This window comes from Schistocerca gregaria, chromosome 2 (genome assembly GCF_023897955.1).
Source record: "Schistocerca gregaria isolate iqSchGreg1 chromosome 2, iqSchGreg1.2, whole genome shotgun sequence".
NCBI classification, from domain to species: domain Eukaryota; kingdom Metazoa; phylum Arthropoda; class Insecta; order Orthoptera; family Acrididae; genus Schistocerca; species Schistocerca gregaria.
In genome coordinates, this window is record NC_064921.1 from 336,416,243 (window position 1) to 336,439,430 (window position 23,188).

Genomic DNA, 23,188 nt, shown 5'->3' on the forward strand with positions numbered 1-23,188 from the left:
CAGCCGGCTGTTCAGCTACCCCAAGACGTGGCAGCACGGTGGCCGCTGAAGGCCGCAGCTGCCGTCTCCCATCGCATTCCGAAGGCTACACGCACCGTGGCAGACAGACCGCTGTGCATACTGTGTCAAACTGACAAGCTGATTCTCTCAAGGAAACGACATCAACTCGCTTTCCTACTTTAAGGACAAAAAAGCACCGTAGCAGGATATCAGCTCCAGGAAACTAACCCTTACCCCGGAAATTTGGACCGTACTTCTCCTAGTGTGCATTTATGACCTTCTGAGAGTACGTGCGCACCGTCTGTTTGTCATTCGATCCTCAGCACTGCATCCGCTTAATACCGAGGGTGAAGTACAGTACAAGGTGCGGTGGCGCGATTCCTTTTTGTGATTAAACCTGCACCTACCTGTGAACTCGCTGCAGCAGATCGCCGGTAGGGATGCCGTACAGAAACCTACCGTAGTGCGACTCGCACCAGGCTGTATACAACATTAATATTCTAAAAATCTGGAAAAAGGTCTTAATTTTGAATGAAAGGTACAAACACTGGCAAACTTCGGTATATTCTGAAGTTTAGAATTACAAGTACGCTGCCAAGCCCATAATAATCCTAACGCGGTCATGCACAAACACTTTCATTCAAGTTAGAAAGTTTATGGTAACGTATTTGCCGAAATCTGAACAGCTAATAAACACGATTTTTCTTAAACGAAAATGCTCGCCACGCTATTAAGTTTATCGGTGTCTAATGAACTCCCGTTTTGGTCACCGAACTTCTCAATATGCCACGAGGAATTGCTGTCTTTTCTCATACACAAAATTACACAAAAAATCCATACTTCCTAAACAAAAAAAAAAAAAAACAAAAAAACACTGGAATAAATGTGCCTTCACTTTAAAGCACTAAAATCGGCAAACAATAACTTTGTTCAAAATTAGAGTTATATTAATACCGTCATCAGCTAATCGGCGTCGATATATATCAGAGAGGAGAGGTGAAAATGTGTGCCCCGACCGCGACCCGAAAGGGGGCTCTCCTACTTACATGGCAGACGCTCTATTCATTTGAGCCACAGAGGGCCCAGTGGAACGTACAACTGCAGAGACTACCTCGCGCACGCCTCCCGCGAAACCCGCATGTCCACACACTACATTCGTAGTGTCCCACCCCAACACACTCATTACTCGTGGAAGACATTCCTACCAAGTCCTGTAAGAGTTCGGGGAATATGTGTGCATCCGCACAGAAGAAGAAGGTCATGGCCAGTATTGCCAGAAGTATATAAATTTATGGATAAGGTGTCTGTTCTTTCGGAATTGTCCGAAAGAACAGACACCATATCCATAAATGTATATAACTTCATTCGGAGCATATAGTACACATGACCGTGCCATTGAAATGCTGGGCCCCTACTCCTTTAGACTGCTGTAAGCATTCTCTATCTCCAAGAGAAAAGAAACGCGAAGAGTACTCCCTTCTAATTGGTCAGGTTATCTTTACGGCTTTTTTTTTGTCATCAGTCTACTGAATGGTCTGAGGCGGCCCGCCACGAATTCCTTTCCTGTGCTAACTTCTTCATCTCAGAGTAGCACTTGCAACCTAGGTCCTCACTTATTTGCTTGACGTATTCCAATCCCTGTCTTCCTCTACAGCTCCCTCTAGTACCATGGAAGTCATTCCCTCATGTTTTAGCAGTTGCCCTATCATCCTGTCCCTTCTCCTTACCAGTGTTTTCCACATATTCCTTTCCTTTCCGATTCTGCGTAGAACCTCCTCATTCCTTACCTTATCAGTCCACCTAATTTTCAACATTCGTCCATAGCACCACATCTCAAATGCTTCGATTCTCTTCTGTTCCGGTTTTCCCACAGTCCATGTTTCACTACCATACAATGCTGTACTCCAGACGTACATCCTCAGAAATTTCTTCCTCAAATTAAGGCCTTTTTTCCCATAGCGAGTCTGCTTTTGATGTCTTCCTTGCTCCGTCCGTCATTGGTTATTTTACTGCCTAGGTAGCAGAATTCTTTAACTTCATTGACTTCGTGACCATCAATCCTGATGTTCTTGCAGTTCTCATTTCTACTGCTTCTCATTACCTTCGTCTTTCTCCGATTTACTCTCCAACCATACTGTGTACTCATTAGATTGTTCATTCCGTTCAGCAGATCATTTGATTCTTCTTCATTTTCACTCAGGATAGCAATGTCATCAGCGAGTCGTATCATTGATATCCTTTCACCTTGTATTTTAATTCCACTCCTGAACCTTTCTTTTATTTCCATCATTGCTTCCTCGAAGTACAGATTGAAGAGTAAGGGTGAAAGGCTAGAGCCTTGTCTTACACTCTTCTTAATACGAGCACTTCGTTCTTGATCGTCCACTCTTATTATTCCCTCTTGGTTGTTGTACATATTGTATATGATCCATCTCTCCCTATATCTTACCCCTACTTTTCTCAGAATCTCGAACAGCTTGCACCATTTTATATTATCGAACGCTTTTTCCAGGTTGACAAATCCTATGAACGTGTCTTGATTTTTCTTTAGCCTTGCTTCCATTATTAGCCGTAACGTCAGAATTGCCTCTCTCGTGCCTTTACTTTTCCTCAGGCCAAACTGATCGTCACGTAGCGCATTCTCAATTTTCTTTTCCATTCTTCTGTATATTATTCTTGTAAACAGCTTCGGGGCATGAGCTGTTAAGCTGATTGTGCGAAAAGTCTCGCACTTGTCAGCTCTTGCCGTCTTCGGAACTGTGTGGATGATGCTTTTCCGAAAGTCAGATGGTATGTCGCCAGACTCATATATTCTACACACCAACGTGAATAGTCGTTTTGTTGCCACTTCCCCTAATGATTTTAGAAATTCTTATGGAATGTTATCTATCCCTTCTGCCTTATTTGACCGTAAGTCCTCCAAAGCTCTTTTAAATTCCGATTCTAATACTGGATCCCCTATCTCTTCTAAATCGACTCCTGTTTCTTCTTCTATCACATCAGACAAATCTTCACTCTCATAGATGCTTTCAATGTATTCTTTCCACCTATCTGCTCTCTCCTCTGCATTTAACAGTGGAATTCCCGCTGCACTCTTAATGTTACCACCGTTGCTTTTAATGTCACCAAAGATTGTTTTGAATTTCCTGTATGCTGAGTCTGTCCTTCCGACAATCATATCTTTTTCGATGTCTTCACATTTTTCCTGCAGCCATTTCGTCTTAGCTTCCCTGCACTTCCTATTTATTTCATTTCTCAGCGACTTGTATTTCTGTATTCCTGATTTTCCCGGAACACGTTTGTACTTCCCCCTTTCATCAATCAACAGAAGTATTTCTTCTGTTAACCGTGGTTTCTTCGCAGCTACCTTCTTTGCACCTATGTTTTCCTTCCCAACTTCTGTGATGGCCCTTTTTAGAGATGTCCATCCCTCTTCAACTGTGCTGCCTACTGCGCTATTCCTTAATGCTGCATCTATAGCGTTAGCGTATTGATTCTTTCTGACTAATGTCTTGAACTTCAGCCTACTCTTCATTACTACTATATTGTGATCTGAGTCTATATCTACGCCTTACAATCCAGTATCTGATTTCGGAATCTCCGTGTGACCATGATGTAATCTAATTGAAATCTTCCCATGTCTCCCGGCCTTTTCCAAGTATACCTCCTCCTCTTGTGATTCTTGAACAAGGTATTCGCTATTACTAGCTGATAATTGTTACAGAACTCAGTTAGTCTTTCTCCTCTTTCATTCCTTGTCCCAAGCCCATATTCTGCTGTAACCTTTTCTTCTACTCCTTCCCCTACAACTGCATTCCAGTCGCCCATGTCTATTTGATTTTCGTCCCCCTCTACATACTGCATTACCCTTTCAATATCCTCATACACTTTCTCTATCTGTTCATCTTCAGCCTGCGACGTCGGCATGTATACCTGAACTATCGTTTTCTGTGTTGGTCTGCTGTCGATTCTGATTAGAACAACCCTGTCACTGAACTGTTCAAAGTAACACACCCTCTGCCCTACCTCCCTATTCATAACGAATCCTACACCTGTTATACCATTTTCTGCTGCTGTTGATATTACCCGATACTCATCTGACCAAAAATCCTTGTCTTCCTTCCACTTCACTTCACTGACCCCTATTATATCTAGATTGAGCCTTTGCATTTCCCTTTTCAGATTTTCTAGTTTCCCTACCACGTTCAAGCTTCTGACATTCACGCCCCGACTCTTAGAACATTATCCTTTCGTTGATTATTCAATCTTTCCCGATACTCATCTGACCAGAAATCCTTGTCTTCCTTCCACTTCACTTCACTGACCCCTACTACATCTAGATTGAGCCTTTGCATTTCCCTTTTCAGATTTTCTGGTTTCTCTACCATGTTCAAGCTTCTGACATTCCACGCCTCGACTCGTAGAACGTTATCCTTTCGTTGATTATTCAATCTTTTTCTCATTTTAACCTCCCCTTGGCAGTCCCCTCCCAGAGATCCGAATGGGGGACTATTCCGGAATCTTTTGCCAATGGAGAGATCATCATGACACTTCTTCAACTACAGGCCACATGTCCTGTGGACACACATTACGTGTCTTTAATGCAGTGGTTTCCATTGCCTTCTGCATCCTCATGTCGTTGATCATTGCTGATTCTTCCGCCTTTAGGGGCAATTTCCCACCCCTGGGACAAGGGAGTGCCCTGAACCTCTATCCGCTCCTCCGCCTTCTTTGACAAGGGCTTTGGAGAATGAGGCTGACTTCTTATGCTGGAAGTCTTCGGCCGCCAATCCTGATTATTTTTCAAAATTTAGGCAGTGGCGGGGATCGAACCCGCGACCGAACATGTTTTGAATATGAGTCAAAGACGCCACCCCTAGACCACGGGTAAGATCCTTTAAGGCTACTAGAAGAATATTACTCTTCCGCGTTAGTCCGCGCTTTTCATGACTAAACAATCAACTGATAACACGCTTTCGAATTGTTCTTTTTCCCGAAGTAAATACTTAACACTTTGATATTTTAATTATATTTTAGGTTATTAACTATTTTCATTTGCCCTAGAATCAGCTTTCCATTTACCACAAACTTACTTAACATATTATGATAGAAAATACCACGTCGTCTGCATTCACACTGTTTTAAAAATTTCTCATGTTAGTTCGTACAGCGTTTGTCAGTATAATAATGATCTACACATTCACTTTACACCACATTCACGCATCATTCGCACTAGTAATAACCTATACAAAACTGTACAAACATAAATAAAAACCAAACCTTCAAGAAAGAAACCAGGAAAGAAATGGAGCCGGCCGTTGTGGCCGAACGGTTCCAGGCGCTTAAGTCTTGAACCGCGCGACCGCTACGGTCGCAGGTTCGAATCCTGTCTCGGGCATGAATGTGTGTGATGTCCTTAGGTTAGTTAGGTTTAAGTAGTTCTAAGTTCTAGGGGACCAATGACCTCAGATGCTAAATCCCATAGTGCTGAGAGCCATTTAAACCATTTTGAGCATGTCCTATGGACCAGTACCGTCTTCTTGTCAGAATTTTCATAATCACAATAATGGTCGACGGACGCAGTAAGTCGAATCAAGTAACAGTTGTCTAGCAAAAAAAAAAAAAAAATAATTGCAGAGGCAGTGAGAATCTCAAGCGTTCATTTGAGGTATGTCGTGGTACAGTGAAATTTAGGATTCTTGAGCCAAAGAACTCAGCTATAGATGGGTGGTGTATTGACGAAGGGAACTTTGAATACGTTTTGTTTCCATAAACAGTGTAAGTAAGAGCAAAGAGTACTTGATGTGCATTGTCAGAGAGAATTGTTTAGACCGCTTTAACGTGATGAACATCGGTTATATTTGATTATTATCCAAAAGAGATCGTTGAAGGCTATATAATGTCCCCAACTTGGCTTTAATGAGCGTAAGTTCTCGTCAATGAGCTCTTGAAGTTGTGTCATTATTAATATTGCTATCGTTAATTACCCATTTAGGAGAGCGTTAAAACACAATCAAATCTCATGGGACCTTTTTTTGTCTCTTTCTTCTCACATCCCAAAAACCTCTCATATATTCACTTTGTTTCTTCTTCCTCTCTTCTGTCCACTTCTTTCCTGGTTTCTTTTGGTGTTTCCTCGAATTTCTGTTTCCTGATTTTTTCTCTGTGTTATTCTCTGTTTGTTATTTCTTCTGTGGAGATATTTAGTTTCCTGATGTCTTTTGTGGTTTCGTTTGCCCACTTAGTTTTCATCGTATTACTCATCACTGTGTTAAAAATCTTCTTGATCAGCCTGTTTTCGTTCATCCTATAAATGTTCCCATAGAATTTACCCCTTCTTTTTCTGATGTTGTCTGTAACTATCTCTTATTGTTTGTACAGTTCTTTTGACGGTAATTTTATCCAGATTCCCTGTCTCTGAACTGCCCCATAGCTCTTTCTCAGAAATCTCCTCTCTTGCTTTTCCTTCATTTTCGTTCTTCCCCTGATTACTGTCGTTTCTGAGGCATGCAAGGCTTCTGGTAAGACTACTGCTTTGTAATGTCTTAATTTGGCAGTAGCGGAAATACGTCTTTTGTTGTAATGGTCCATGATGTCTGTAAGCTTTTTGTAACTTTGCAACTCTTTTTTCACTGGCTGTCGAGTTTAGTCCTGTTTTCTGTATGATCTCTCCAAGGTATTTGAAACGTTCTACTTGTGCTACCTTTCCATACCTTGTTGCCAATGGGTTTTTGTCTGTCGATTTTGTGTCCATGTACTGGGTTTTTTCATACGAAATTTGTAGTCCTGTTCTGTTTCATGTAGTGTCCGTAGGGATTCTTTGGCTCCTTTCCTGTTATTTCTTCTGATGGCTGTATCATCGGCAAAGGCCAGACAATTTATGTTGATGGTTCTATTTTTGTATCTCCCAACTTTACACCATTGACTCCTTCGTCCCATGTCCTGATTACTTTCTCTAAAACTGCGTTAAATGAAATGGGTGACAGGCCATCTCCCTGTCTCACTCCTGTCTTGATTTCGTACGGTTCCGAAAACTCTACCATGAACTTCACTTTGCATTTTGGATTTGTTAATGCGTCCTGAATTAGTTTTCTGGTCTTTTTGTCTACCTTCCAGTGTAGTGAAAAGTCTTTCTCTGTCTATGGAATCGTAGGCCTTCTTGTAATCAACGAATGTTATTGTGGTGTTTCTGGACTTTCTCGTTGTTAATATTGTTCTCTGACACCAGATCTGTTCACTGCACGATCTTCCCTTCCTGAACCCTGCTTGGTATTCTCCGATATGTGGGTCCATCTGCGGTTCTAGGTGATTTAATAGAGCTTTAGATAGAATTTTGTACGTCACAGACAGTAACGAAATTCCTCTATAGTTATTAAGGTTTGTTTTTTCTGCTTGCTTGTGGAGGGGTGTATTAGGTCTGGCTTTCATTCCTCTGGTACCTTTTCTGTTTCCCAGATGTCTTTGATTATTCTCTGTATTTTGGGTGTAACGTTTTCATGGTATAATTTCTTGCCAGGTTAAATAAATAAATAAATAAATAAATAAAAATATTGCTACAATCAGTCCCTCTTCTCCTGGTGCTCTGTTATTCTTCAATGATTTCATTATTTTCAATATTTCTTCATGTGTTGGGGGTTCGAAGTCCTGGTTACATTCTGGTTTCGTAAACTATAGTCTCTGTTTTGGTTCATCGCAGCTGAGTAATGTTTCAAAATATCGAGCTAATATTTCACTGATTTTCTTCGGATTCGTCTCCAGTGTTCCATCTCGTCTTTTGAAGCATAAGCTTGGAGGCTGATATCCTGCCATATTGTCTCGGAATACTCTGTAAAGGTTCCGTGTGTTGTTTTTGGTAAGTCCTCTTCTACCTCCTTCAGCTTGCTGTTCTCGTAACCTCTTTTTTTCTCTGCCGATTATTTTTGAAGTGTTTTTCTGAGTCCCGTTGAATTCTTCCCATTTTTCTTGTGTTCTATGGCTGTTAAATTTTTTCCAGGCATGTATTGTCTTCTATGGCTCTGTCGCATGTCATGTTCCACCATCGATGTTTCCTTTTTCTCGGTAATTGTCCCTTTTTATCAGTTCTCTCATTTTTTTGACAGTTCTGCCGGTTGTTGCTGTTGATTTTCGTAATTTCTTCTATTATTTCTTTCTTATTTAGCTACTGGATCTGTTCTGAAAGGTCTTACGGTTCTCTTCATTTGTCTGTTGGGTATAAATGTTGCTTTGTTTTGGAGAAGGTGACGATCAAACTCAAAAACTCCTTTCCTGGTTCTGACTCTCATTATTTCTCTAGCGTTTTTCATGGTTATTGCTGCGTGGTTTATCTGAAATTCTCATAGAGCATTAGTAAGGGATTTCCAAGTTACTAGTTTTCTGTGTGGTTTCAGTGACTGCGTCGATATGATTTTCAGGTCAAAATTCCTGCAGAAATTTACCAAGTTCTCTCCATTTTTGTTTGTTCTCTTGTGGACCATGAGTTTCCCTGTCGTGTCTCGGAAATTTTCTTTCCTTGCCTAAGTGGGCATGGAAATCCCATAGTAACACTTTTACGTGATTCTTGGTGATTTTGCTGGTACTTTCTTTCAGATCTTTGCAGAATTCCTCTATCATGTCTGGATTCTTCTTGTTATAAGTATTGGTGGAGGAACGTGTACTAATTAGTGTAAAGGCTTTGTTTCCAGATCGTATCTTGAGTGTTGAAAGTTTGCTCTGATTTTGAGGTGAAACCTATTACATCCAGTATCGATTTATGTACTACAAATCCTGTTGCGAAGAGTTTGAGATTACTTCCTGGAATGGTTATGGTTGGTTTCCCCTTATATATTCCCTAGTTTTCCGAGTCAAAGTGGTTCTCATCTGCGAATCGTGTTTCCTGTATTTCCATAATTTTGATGTTGAATTTATCCACAGTGTTTGTTGATTGTTCCAATTTACCTGGCTTCAATAGCGTGTTTGTGTTGAGAGTTTCCATGTAAAATATTCTCTTAGTCTTGAGGGTTTTTGAGAAGCTCCAACTCTTCTCTTAATGACATGCATGATCCCTTGGAATTCGATGGTTAGATCTGTTACCCACTCTCACTGACTGGGGCCCATGGTAGTGGATTCTTTCCCATTGTTCTGTCATGAATATTGGTTTGTGTTGAGGTTTTGGTGGTGCAGTCATGCTCTCACATCATTTCGGCAAGGGTTTTGAGTTCCAGGAGATTCAATCTCAGCCGAGCTCAAAGAGCCAACAGACGCTGACCAGAGTACCGATGGCCGCCACACAGACGTGTCTGGATTTTGGAGCTTCACTTGTAACCCTAGGCCGGGACCCTCGCAGTGTGCTACAATCCGGAGCCACATGGACCCAGGATTTTTACGAGGTGTTACTCCTCTCCCTCCTCCTTCCTCGTCACTTGCGAGGTGAGACCCCAGGCTTGGGACCAGCAGTGGTGGAGTTGTTGTGTCATTATATATATGATTTGTATTCAAGTGATTCATGTGGAAAGGTGACCAACTTGATTATGGCCGCTAGATCGGAATTAACAGCCTCAGAATGATGAACAGTAGTTGGAACTAAAGCGATGTACATTCCATTTCGGAAATCCGAGATCAACAGTGTCAACAGTGTGCCGGTAATACCTAGATTCAGGCATTACCTTTCACCACGACCAATGCAATACTAACAGAAAAGCAAGTGTGCATGAAATAATCGCAGAAATAAATGTGGGACATATGTAGAACGTATGCGTTAGAACATGTGGGGCGGCGGATGGAATAATAGAATAAATATTTTGTATTTATGCTGTTTGCCGTTCTCAACACTGGCTCTCTAACTACAATATTGGCAACCAGAAAGTGATTAGCAAAACGTGAAGCCTGTAATTAGAATTCCTAGTGCCCACTTCATCTGAGAAATACATATATAGCTACAGCTTATAGCTCTGAGGAATTAGGAGATTGTCTGGGATTCATAATCAAAAACCATTCTCTCTAAAATGTTCACTATATTCTGAAAGTCACAGACCAAAAAGAATTCACACAATCCAACTACCAGAGCAGTTCAGAGTCTAATGCGCTGATTCCACTATAACTATTCAAATTAAATGTTCAAGTGAATGCTCGCCATAATTTGATGATAATGTTCATCAAACGCCACACTAATAATGGTAGAATGTCTGTCCTGCGGCGGCGCGTGAAAATACGACATACGCAAACTAAAGATAGATCATTTACGTCATCCCAAAATTAACACTTCACTCGTAAACGATTTCATGGTTACGTGTATCCCGAGTAACTTATTAGTGCATCCGAGGCTGTTTATAGCAATGATAGCGACGCTACGCTTCCTTTGCTGATGGCCGATGAAGCTTTCAATTTAATTGCGCTATCAGCACACAAGTAAGTAATCATAATAAAAGTCTGACGTGGCTAAGTCAAATATTTTGGGCGAGAGAATTAATTTAATTACACTAAACGCAGTAGACGAGCTCTGAACTTGCTCTTTGGAGATACGCTATAGCTATAGTTTTATAGTTATTCTTTTGAAACTTCTCACATTTTTATGATTATAGCGGATCTCCCTTCTACTTAAATTTAAAGAACCTAGCTTTATTTATTCGCCTACTTAATCTATCTTGCTTCCTTAATTTCTAAGACAAAACCCAGAAAATCATTAATTTCAACTAAAATTTTAATCTGTGGGATCCAGAATACTAAATTATTATGCAAAAGGAATCTAAATATAAATTTTTAAGTTTCTAGCTCTTTCCTGTTGCGCCAATTATTTTTACAGAAAAACGTCCAAATTTCGAAAATGGTTTAAGTTATTGAACTGATATTCAACATGATTTAGTATTACTCCTGACATGCTAGAAACGTTTCAGGTTATTTACTTGATTTTTAAAGTATTGCGCAACATTTATGACATCAGAGCTAGTTACAGCAGCCTGGCTGGCACACAATGGAAAGACAGATGTGAATTCCCTACAAACAGTGCGATGAAATATGGCTTTAATGGGTCATGGTAGCAGACGACCGACAAGAGTGCGTCTGCTGACGTACTTCATCGCCTGTAGCGCCTCTTCTGGGCTTGTCACAGTATCAATTGGAGCATAAACGGCTGGAAACCCGTGGTCTGGCCAGATGAGGCCCGATGTAAGTTGCTAAGAGCGTGATGGTAGGGTGAGAGTGTAGGGCAGTCTCCACGAAGCCAAATTGTCAACAAGGTGGCTCCATAAAAGGTGTGGGTTGTGGTAACACGGAATGGACTGGTGGGTCCTCTGGTCAAACGCAACGTATCATTGACTGGATATGGTAGTATGCGGTTATTTGCAGACCATTTCCAGCCTTTCTTGGACTTCATGTATCCAAACAACAATGAAATTTTGATGTATGACAGTTCGCCATATCAGCAGGCCATACTTGTTCCCGATTGACTTGAAGAAGATTCTGGACAGTTCGGGCAAATTATTTAGCCTCCCAGATCGCCCGTCATGGGACATAGTCGAGAAGTCAGTAGATAGCGTAAAATGGCGCACTGACATTTTTTTGTTTCAATTATGGATGGATATAGTGGCAGCTTGGTTAAACTTTTCTGCTGAGGTTGCTGCACTAGTCGGGCAAAAGGAGGTCCGACGCGGTATTAGGTGGTATCCCACAGCTTCCGTCACCTCAGTGTAGATACATATTATACAAGAATCAGACACAGAAACAGCACATTGATCAAGCAGCATGTTACAGTTGCACACTATTAGAGTTCCACAGTTATATAGCGGAATAACAATTCATGAAGACTTAATTATAAGGACACGTATTTCAATCTAACTCAGGCGTGTACGAGAATTAGTCCAACTGAGGCCGCTGTCTACACATCCATACAGCTAACCTCGGTTTACGCCATACAGGGTAGCCAATGCCCTTTAATTATTGGTCCATGCAAAATAAAGGGCCAAGGTAAATTTTTTATAGATGAAAATATGGGGAATTGGAATAGTAAATAAAATAAAATGCAATTTTGACCGGAGACACACAAATTCAAAGAAATTTTACGTCTAACGTTACATTACGTCATACTGAATAGCTAACGACATCCACTTTTAATCCCTTTTTGTAATAGAATGTATTAATGTAAAAATGTTTTTTATAAAGATAAAACCAATAGGAATTCAAGTAGTGATTAAAATGCCATTTTCTCTGGAGGTGCAGAAATTCAGAAATAAGTATCACAAGTGTTACATTACACTGGATCATTTATAATAAAGCACATCAGAAATGTGAACCACGTCTCCGTAGAACATAGGACCAGGATTAACAAGTTGGTGTAAAACTGTAATTTGGCATTAACTTAACTGCATAGTCTTAATATAAATAATAGTTGCGGCTGCACATTGTGGAGACGATGACTTTTTGAAACAGTTGTCTTAGCTGCTCAGCGAATGTGACAAGCAATAAGAAGTTTATAAGATGATTATAAACAAACTGCAAGCGATATAAGGAACCTACAGTCATCTAGCTTCACGTTTTTGTAAACAAAATATCTATAGTTTCTGCTGCGTCTTCGCAGGTTGAAGCATCAACTAATGTTACCCACTAACGGTGCTATAATTGGGCGCTAAATTAACAAGTCTCTTTCGCATTTGCTTTTCTCTGCATAAGTTGCAGCGACACGCGCGTGAACGCGATTGTATTTATCGGTTTGGCATTAATCTCGTTTGGCCTACGAAGAAAAACACAGGACACAGACATTAGAACAGAACTGGTTCGTGTATCTATGTATCCTTATCGTACGTCTCCTTATATCCCTTATGTTTATTCCATGTCTTACGTGATAAGCTTCGAAGTGGTTTGATTTTGCGTTTCCTCCTTCATCGCTAAAAAGCCTAACGAAAGCCGGGCATGCTGTATTTGTTTGTATTTGGCATGTCACGATTATAAAAGGCCGGACATATCTGGCTTAATCTAGATACCTGGCGACTCTGTATCCAAAGTTAGTGTAGACAGACGTGGTCGCCTTTCAGCCGTTTTATTTTTATTTTTACATGACCAGTTTCGATCTTCTAAGACACTACCATAGATCTTATGTTCCTTAATGATAGCAGGCTTTGAGCAGCTCTGTGTGTGCTGGCGTAGATAACACACGCCTCCACAGATGGACCTGCTCCACACCAATGGTTCCTACTGTCATCAAGGAATGTAAGATCTGAAAATTATACGTTAGAACAGTGGTTCCCAACCTGTGGATAATAACCCCCAGAGGAGTAAAATGAAATTTTGTGAGGGGTGAAAACTAAACGAGTCGATTCCGTTTCAACCACAAAATTAAATTATTTTCAAAAGATCATTACTATTATGAGAGTTCTGTATGACTCTAATACTCATTATATAAGTTATCAGTAATTACTTTCTCTCAATCAGTTGCATTGATGCGGTTCGGATTATGGGTTAATCACATAGTCCGCCCGATACACACGAATGTTGTGCTTTGTTCGTTCATCGTTGATGATGAAAGTGTGAGGCATACACATAACAAATGCTAAACACCTCAAGAAAGGTCTTCTCCAAGTTGCAGACAGTACCTGCAGTAGCCGAGAAATTACTTCATTACTCGCTTCAAAACGAATAGCTGAATTAATTGACGGCACAATACAGAAGTAACTACATAAGGGCTACTATATCATCATAATTGTTATCACTGTTCAAATCGAAGAAGAATAGCCTGCACTGTTATTTGTATGAGTAGTCAAAACCAGGAAAAGCGTAAGGCATGATGAAAGTGAACAAATACGCAACAGTTCCTAAATATCTCATATCTTCTCCAAGTTGTAGACAGTACCTGCAGTACCCCAGAAATTGCTTTATTACACGCTTCGAAACAGATAAATGAACTGACTGACAGGAAGATACATCAGTAAATACATAAGGGCTACTATAATGTTACACGTAGTACTATTATTATTATTATCATTATCATTATTATTATTATTATTATTACCCTTATTGGATGTGGTTCAAATGGCTCTGACCACAATGGGACTTTACATCTGAGGTCTTCAGTCACCTACAACTTGTTGTTGTTGTTGTGGTCTTCAGTCCTGAGACTGGTTTGATGCAGCTCTCCATGCTACTTTATCCTGTGCAAGCTTCTTCATCTCCCAGATCCTACTGCAACCTACATCCTTCTGAATCTGCTTAGTGTAGTCATCTCTTGGTCTCCCTCTACCATTTTTACCCTCCACGTTGCCCTCCAATACTAAATTGGTGATCCATTGATGCCTCAGAACATGGCCTACCAGCGGATCCCTTCTTCTAGTCAAGTTGTGCCACAAACTTCTCTTCTCCCCAATCCTACACAATACCTCCTCATTAGTTATTTGCCCTCCCCTCTAATCTTCAGCATTGTTATGTAGCACCACATTTCAAAAGCTTTTAATCTCTTCTTGTCCTAACCAGTTATCGTCCATGTTTCACTTCCATACATAGCTACGCTCCTTACAAATGCCTTCGGAAACGACTTCCTGACACTTAGATCTATACTCGATGTTAACATCTTTCTCTCCTTCAGAAACGCTTCCGTTTCCATTGCCAGTCTACATTTTATATCCTCTCTACATCGACCATCATCAGTTATTTTGCTTCCCAAATAGCAAAACTTCTTTTCTGCTTAAATGTCTCATTTCCTAATCTAATTCCCTTAGCATCACCATACTTACTTCGACTACATTCCATTATCCTCGTTCTGCTTTTGTTGATGTTCATCTTATGTCCTCCTTTCAAGACACTGTACATTCCGTTCAGCTGCTCTTTCAGGTCCTTTGCTGTCTCTGACAGAAATACAATGTCATCGGCGAACTTCAAAGTTTTTATTTCTTCTCCATGGATTTTAATACCTACTCCGAATTTTTCTTTTGTTTCCTTCACTGCTTGCTCAGTATGCAGAATGAATAACATCGGGGATAGGCTACAACCCTGTCTCACTCCCTTCCCAAGCACTACTTCCCTTTCATGCCCCACGACTCTTATAACTGCCATCTGGTTTCTGTACAAATTGTAAATAACCTTTCGCTCCCAGTATTTTACCACTGCTACCTTCAGAATTTGAAAGAGAGTATTCCAGTCAAAATTCTGAAATGCTTTCTCTAAGTCTTCAAATGCTAGAAACGTAGGTGTGCCTTTCCTTAATCTAGGTCAGTATTGCATCACGTGTTCCAATATTTCTACGGAATCCAAACTGATGTTCTCCGAGATTAGCGTCTACCAGTTTTTCCCATTCATCTGCAAAGAATTCGCGTTAGTATTTTGCATCCAAATCTTATTAAATTGATTGTTCGGCACTTTTCACATCTGTCAGCGCCTGCTTTTATTGGAATTGGAATTATTATATTCTTCTTGAAGTCTGGGGGTATTTCGTCTGTCTCATACATCTTGCTCACCAGATGGTAGCGTTTTGTCAGGACTGGCTCTCCCAAGGCTATCAGTAGCTCTAATGGAATATTGTCTACTCCTGGGGCCTTGTTTCGACTTAGGTCTTTCAGTGCTCTGTCAAACTCTTCACGCAGTATCATATCTCCCATTTCATCTTCATCTACCTCCTCTTCCATCTCTGCTTAGCCATTTTGCACGTCCTGTTGATCTCATTTTTGAGACGTTTCTACACTTCTGGAAATGGAAAAAAGAACACATTGACACCGGTGTGTCAGACCCACCTTACTTGCTCCGGACACTGCGAGAGGGCTGTACAAGCAATGATCACACGCACGGCACAGCGGACACACCAGGAACCTCGGTGTTGGCCGTCGAATGGCGCTAGCTGCGCAGCATTTGTGCACCGCCGCCGTCAGTGTCAGCCAGTTTGCCGTGGCATACGGAGCTCCATCGCAGTCTGTAACACAGGTAGCATGCCGCGACAGCGTGGACGTGAACCGTATGTGCCGTTGACGGACTTTGAGCGAGGGCGTATAGTGGGCATGCGGGAGGCCGGGTAGACGTACCGCAGATTTGCTCAACACGTGGGGCGTGAGGTCTCCACAGTACATCGATGTTGTCGCCAGTGGTCGGCGGAAGGTGCACGTGCCCGTCGACCTGGGACCGGACCGCAGCGACGCACGGATGCACGACAAGACCGTAGGATCCTACTCAGTGCCGTAGGGGACCGAACCGCCACTTCCCAGCAAATTAGGGACACTGTTGCTTCTGGGTTATCGGCGAGGACCATTCGCAACCGTCTCCATGAAGCTGGGCTACGGTCCCGCACACCGTTAGGCCCGTTAGGCCGTCTTCCGCTCACGCCCCAACATCGTGCAGCCCGCCTCCAGTGGTGTCGCGACAGGCGTGAATGGAGGGACGAATGGAGACGTGTCGTCTTCAGCGATGAGAGTCGCTTCTGCCATGGTGCCAATGATGGTCGTATGCGTGTTTGGCACCGTGCAGGTGAGCGCCACAATCAGGACTGCATACGACCGAGGCACACAGGGCCAACACCCGGCATCATGGTGTGGGGAGCGATCTCCTACACTGGCCGTTCACCTCTGGTGATCGTCGAGTGGACACTGAATAGTGCACGGTACATCCAAACCGTCATCGAACCCATCGTTCTACCATTCCTAGACCGGCAAGGGAACTTGCTGTTCCAACAGGACAATGCACGTCCGCATGTATCCCATGCCACCCAACGTGCTCTAGAAGGTGTAAGTCAACTACCCTGGCCAGCAAGATCTCCGGATCTGTCCCCCATTGAGCATGTTTGGGACTGGATGAAGCGTCGTCTCACGCAGTCTGCACGTCCAGCACAAACGCTGGTCCAACTGAGGCGCCAGGTGGAAATGCATGGCAAGCCGTTCCACAGGACTACATGCAGCATATCTACGATCGTCTCCATGGGAGAATAGCAGCCTGCATTGCTACGAAAGGTGGATATACACTGTACTAGTGCCGACATTGTGCATGCTCTGTTGCCTGTGTCTATGTGCCTGTGGTTCTGTCAGTGTGATCATGTGATGTATCTGACCCCAGAAATGTGTCAAAAAAGTTTCCCCTTCCTGGGACAATGAATTCACGGTGTTCTTATTTCAATTTCCAGGAGTGTATTCCATTTTGTCTGCTTCATTTACTGCGTTTTTATATTTTCTCCTTTCATCAATTAAACTCAATATTTTTTTTGTTACCCAAGGATTTCTACTATTCCTCGTCTTTTTACCTACTAGATCCTCTGCTGCCTTCACTACTTCATCTCTCAAAGCTACCCATTCTTCTACTACTGTATTTTTCCCCCATTCCTGTCAGTCGTTCCCAAATGCTCTCACTGAAACTCTCTACAACCTCTGCTTCTATCAGTTTATCCAGGTCCCATCTCCTTAATTTCCCGCATTTTTGCAGTTTCTTCAGTTTTAATCTACAGGTCATAACCAATAGATTGTGGTCAGACTCCACGTGTCCCAGGAAATGTCCTACGATTTAAATCCTGGTTCCTAAATCTCTATCTTACCATTATATAATATATCTGAATCCTTTCAGTATCTCCAGGCTTCTTCCTTATATACAACCTTCTTTTATTATTCTTGAACCAAGTGTTAGCTATGATTAAGTCCTGCTCTGTGCAAAATTCTATCAGGTGGCTTCCTCTTTCATTTCTTAGTACCAGTCCATATTCACGTACTACAATTCCTTCTCTCCCTTTTCCTACTACCCAATTCCAGTCACCCATGACTATTAAATTTTCGTCTCCCTTCACTGTCTGAATAATTTCTTTTATCTCCTCATACATTTAATCAATTTCTTCGTCGTCTGCAGAGCTACTTGGCATATTAACTTGTACTACTGTAGTAGGTGTGGGCTTCGTGTCTATCTTGGCCACAATAATGTGTTCACTATGCTGTTTGTAGTAGCTTACCTGCGCTCCTATTTCTTTATTTACTATACAACTGCATTACTCCTACTTGATTTTATATTTATTCATCTGACCAAAAGTTTTCTTCCTCCTGTCGCTGAACTTCACTAATTCCCACTATATCTAACTTTAACCTATCCATTTCCCTTTTTAAATTTTCTAACCTACCTGCCCAATCCGTAGAACGCCAGTTTTCTTTCTCCTGATAACGACGTCCTCCTCAGTAGTCCCCGCCCGGAGATCCGAATGGGGAACTATTTTACCCCCCTAATATTTTACACAAGAGGACGCCATCATCATTTAACCATACAGAAACTGCATACCATTGGGAAAAAGGCCGTTTTGGTTAGTGTTACAGGGCCAGATCAGTCAATCATCCAGACTGTTGCCCCTGCAACTTCTGAAAAGGCTGGTGCCCCTCTTCAGGAACCACACGTTTGTCTGGCCTCTCAACAGATACCCCTCCGTTGTGGTTGCACCTACGGTACGGCTATCTGCTTCGCTGAGGCACGCAATCCTCCCCACCAACGGCAAGGTCCATGGTTCTTGGGGGAACTTAGAACTCAGAACTACTTAAACCTAACTAACCTAAGGACATCACACACATCCAAGCCCGAGTCAGGATTCAAACCTGCGACCGTAGCGGTCGCGCGGTTCCAGACTAAAGCGTGTAGAACCGCTCGGCGACACTGGCCGTCAGTGGCTGTGTCAGACACAAAACATTAACTGCCTGAAGTCTTTCAATTTCCGGCAGTTCAGAAGTAAGGAGTGCAGCAATCAAGTGATTTACGAACAGTAAGTATAGTGCACACATTTTAACTTGGGTGATTTTAAATGAGGTCGCAGTGTGCAGATCAAGCAAGTGGCGCAATGGAGAGAAGTAATTCAGGGGAAGAATGTTTTGTAACAAATGTCTACTTACACTGTGGATAGTTAGCTTTCTCATCTGAGATAGAGTTGTGGGTGGCACTTGTAATGCACCGCGAATTCCTTCGTCATTCATTCAAACACGCATCATCATCATCAGTTACCTGCTATATTAGCAGGTCCTTTGCCTCTCCATTTCCTGCGATCCATTGCTTCCTTCTTAAGGCTGCTGTATGTATCTGGAATCTCTTCCTTCCTCGCTTCATGTTCCCTTCTACATAACCTTCTAAGACTGTTTTTATCAGTCCGTCATTCTTTCTTAATATATGCCAAATCCAATTTCTTTTTCTTCTCTTTATTACATCTAGTAACTGTCGTTTCTCTCCCACTCTTCTCAATACCTCTTCATTTTTTACTGTGTCTATCCAACTTATTCTTTACATCCTCCGCCATGTCCAGATCTCATAAGCCTCCAGCCTTTCTCTGTCTTTCTTCCTCATAGTCCATGTTTCAGTGCCATATAGAAGAACAATCCATACAAGACATTTTATGAGTCTCTTCCTGAGTTCTCTGTCCAGACTGCTGCAGAAAATTCTCCTTTTTATATCAAACGCCTCTTTTGCCATTGCTACCCTTGTTTTAATTTCTGTGGTCCGCTTCCAGACAGTGTCTATCCTGCTTCCAAGAAACTTAAAATTTTGTACCTGTTCTAGTATTTCTCCATTCAGCATAATTTTTATTTCTTTATTTCCTCCTAGTCCCAATACTTTTTTTTCATTTGTGTTAATTTCATTCCATATTTTTTCCGTTAGTTTCAATGGTGTCTACAAAATCCTGTAATTCTTTTTCCCCTGTGGCTAGAAGGACCATGTCACCAGCAAACCTCAAACATCCTACTCTTCTTCCTCCAGTTTCTACGCCTTTGTCATTTAATGAGCATTGGTCAATAATATTTCGCAAGTAGAGGTTGAAAAGAGTAGGTGATAGACATCTTCCTCGTCTTACTCCTTTTCCTAGCCCGATCCAGTTTGTACTTTCTCCTCTCACTTTAATTGAAACTTTTTGATTAAGGGATAATGAGTTTACAAGTCTTCTGGTTTTCCAGTCCACTCTCTCTTCCCTCATTATAGTCACCAGCTTGTCCCAAACCACATTGCCAAATGCCTTCTGTAGATTGATGAAGCATATTTATAGGTCTCTTCCTTTTTCAATAATCCTTTCTCCCAAGATTCGGATGAGCCCTATTGCATCTCTGGTGCCCGTATTCCATCTAAAGCCAAACTGCTCCTCGCCAAGATTCTCCTCCATTACTTTTGAAGTCTTTTATTAATTATTCTTAACATCACTTTGGTTGCATGTAAAATGAGTCTGATTGTCCAGTGCTCGCTGCATTTCTAGGTTCCTTGTTTTTCCGGTAATGGAATCATTCAAATACACACACATCTTAAAAGTTTAAAAATAAAAGTGTTCCAAGAAAAGTCTTTGACGCCGCACTTTAGTTGGATGCTACAGTTGGTCATAATGTGGGGGAGGGGTGGGCGCAACAGACAGAAGGGGATAGGAGAGAGGGGCGGTACTAGCTAATGTCTAATTGCATAAAGGCTGGTAACCGCTGTCTTATAAAATCGAAACTAGTCATCTAAAAATGAAAATGAACAACTTAAATGCGTTCACCACCGTGCATATGTATTGAAATAAGTTGTACTTTATAAAGATCACTGATTTTCCCGGAGCAGCGTTTCAAAAATTTTAGCTCTGCATTGCACAAAGTTCTCGACAACGAATTCCTTCTCCTGCCACACGCAGGACGCGCAAGCGCTGGTGCTTCTGGTCTTGCACATTGTAGTGTGTGTGTGTGTGTGTGTGTGTGTGTGTGTGTGCTTGTGTGCTGCGTCAGCTGGTTGCGTCCCCAGGAGAGGTGGCCAGAGGCTGGTCTCCCACAGCCCGCCCTGCGCTGTGTGCCGTGAGGTCGGCAGTCTGCTGCCCTCGTCTGCGCAGACCTGGCTGTTGCCTGCGCGCTGCTCCGCTGCAGCCGGCGTTTCCCACGGGCCTGCGGTCAGCTCGCTTGTCGCTACAAGCCCCACGGCAGAGCGCCCTCTCCCTCCACTCACCCACCGCACACCAGCTGCGCGTGTCCTGCGGTCGATAGGACTTCTTTTCTATATACACGAGTCGTTTACTACTAATGCCGTTCCTCGGTTCTCAACACCCCTGTTTCACATTCCTGGAATGCTTAACTTCCTTAACATCTGCCGTACATCTGTTAGGTGATCGCCCTCTTCCTCGTTTCCTTTTTGTTATTACAATCTACGTCCATACCGACTTTCATTATCCAAAACACTCTAGTAAAAAAAAAAAAAAATAAAAAAAATAAAACCGACGCAACACGATTATTATTATCACAGTCTTGTAAGACTAATATTGATTATTTGAGTTATCAATAATTACGATTACTTAAGTTATCAATAATTACTTTTTCTCAATTACTGGCGTTAATGGGGTGGAGGTTACAGGTTCCTCACGTAGTCCGCCCACTACACACAAATTTTTGCTTTGTTCCATGCATCGCAGACGATACGTAACAGATGCTAAATATCTCAAGAAAATGTCATCTCCAAGTTGCAGATAGAATCTGCACTAGTCCAGAAATTGCTTCATTACTTGCATCGAAACAGATAAATGAATTAATGACAGTACGACGCGGCATTAACAACATAAGGCCTACTATAGTGTTACACACATTAATATTACTGTTACTATTAGTGGCTGTTGTCAGACACAAAGCATTAATAGCCTGAAGTCTTCCAGATTCTGCCAGTTCAGAAGTAAGGAGTGCAGCAGGCAACTTATTTACCAACAGTATGTATAGTGCACACATTTTAACTTGGATGATTTTAAATGAGGTTGCATTGTGCAGGTCAATCAAGTGCGACGGTGCGGAGGAGTATTACAGGCGACGTTTGTGACAAATCTCTATCCTCAATGTGGATAGTTAGCTTTCTAGTCTAAGAAGGAGTTGTGGGCAGTATATGCGATGCACTACAAATTCCTTCGTCATTGATACTAACACACTAACATTGCTCTAGCAAGATGGAGCAAGGCGCTAACCGCAAATCACAAGGTTGTTTAAAGTACGCCAGTGCTGCGTGTGTTTACCAGTAGTAATTGCTGTTGTAACCGGTGTTATCGTCGACTGCCTGCAGTGCTCGAGGGGTTGCTTTGTAGGTGGCCCATGGCGCTGCAACTGCGACGATGTGCGATTGCGATAAACAACGTGTTCGTGACCAGGCTACCGCTAAGTAAACTACTACAGTAGAGCGTCGATTATCAGAAGTAATTGGGCGACATAAGTGTTCAGAAAACTGGTTTGTTCCGATAATCGAACTGTACATGTTTATTTGCCAAAAAGAAGTACTGTACAGTAAATTTATTCATAAAGATAGGCATCTCTTTTAGTATTATAAAGTAACATACAAAGGCAACTTCAGTAGGAATGCATAGTACGTGGCACAGTTTTTTAAACAAAAACATATACATTTTACATAAGCATTTTGCATGAACAATACACACAGTATACAAAAATTAACGTTTAAAAAAATCCTTTATTTTCGTCTGTCTAAGCAAGCCTTACGAACTGCTGAGTCAAGTTCACTTCTTCACGCAGCAGCACACAAGTGGTCGTAACAGAGAACAGAAGGTGACTGTTTGCAACGTGGGAAGCTCTTCTTGGGGGCGCGCAATCCTTCAAACTGCGCGGAGCGGCACGCCTCAACTCTAAGCTGGCGCAGCTGTTGCTGTGAACAGCTTTGATACTGCCACTACTTCTACTGGCAGTGCCAAGCCGACAGAAGTGTGCTGCTTGTTGAAACACAGCGACTGGCGGCTTGGCCGGTCAGCAGCTTCTTGTGAAGGCCCAATTAGAAGAAATCTTCCGACAGCTGTGGCCCAGTGCGTCGACTACCGTGGGAAACTTGGTTTGGGTGTGAGGGCGATGATGGACGGTGGGGTGGGAGAGTAACAGGTACGAGCGAGTACACAGTTCGGTTAAGCGGCCGTTCGGTTGACCGACGTTCGGATAATCGATGCTCTACTGTATTACCGTATTCTGTAGCGGATGATTCAGAGTAATACGACTGTTCGCTAAGGCACTCATAACACAAAACTCCCTTTTAGGTTAGAGTGTAGCGTCAGTTTCTCCTGCTCTGAGTCAGCGGCTGTCCAATCTTCGTCGTGCAACAAAATTTCCGCCAATTCCCTGTCTTTCCTCCAAACAGCGTGTGCGCGGGAATCATCGCCTCACGTCACACAATTCCAATGACTGGCTTCTGCGAGGCGTTTTTAAGTTGAAACGTTCTCGAAGCGTCTCTGTCGCTAACGGAACCAAACGGCATTTATTTATTTATTTTTTATATTGTTTTTGCAGAATCCCACGCAAATAGCGTAGCGGCGCCAGAC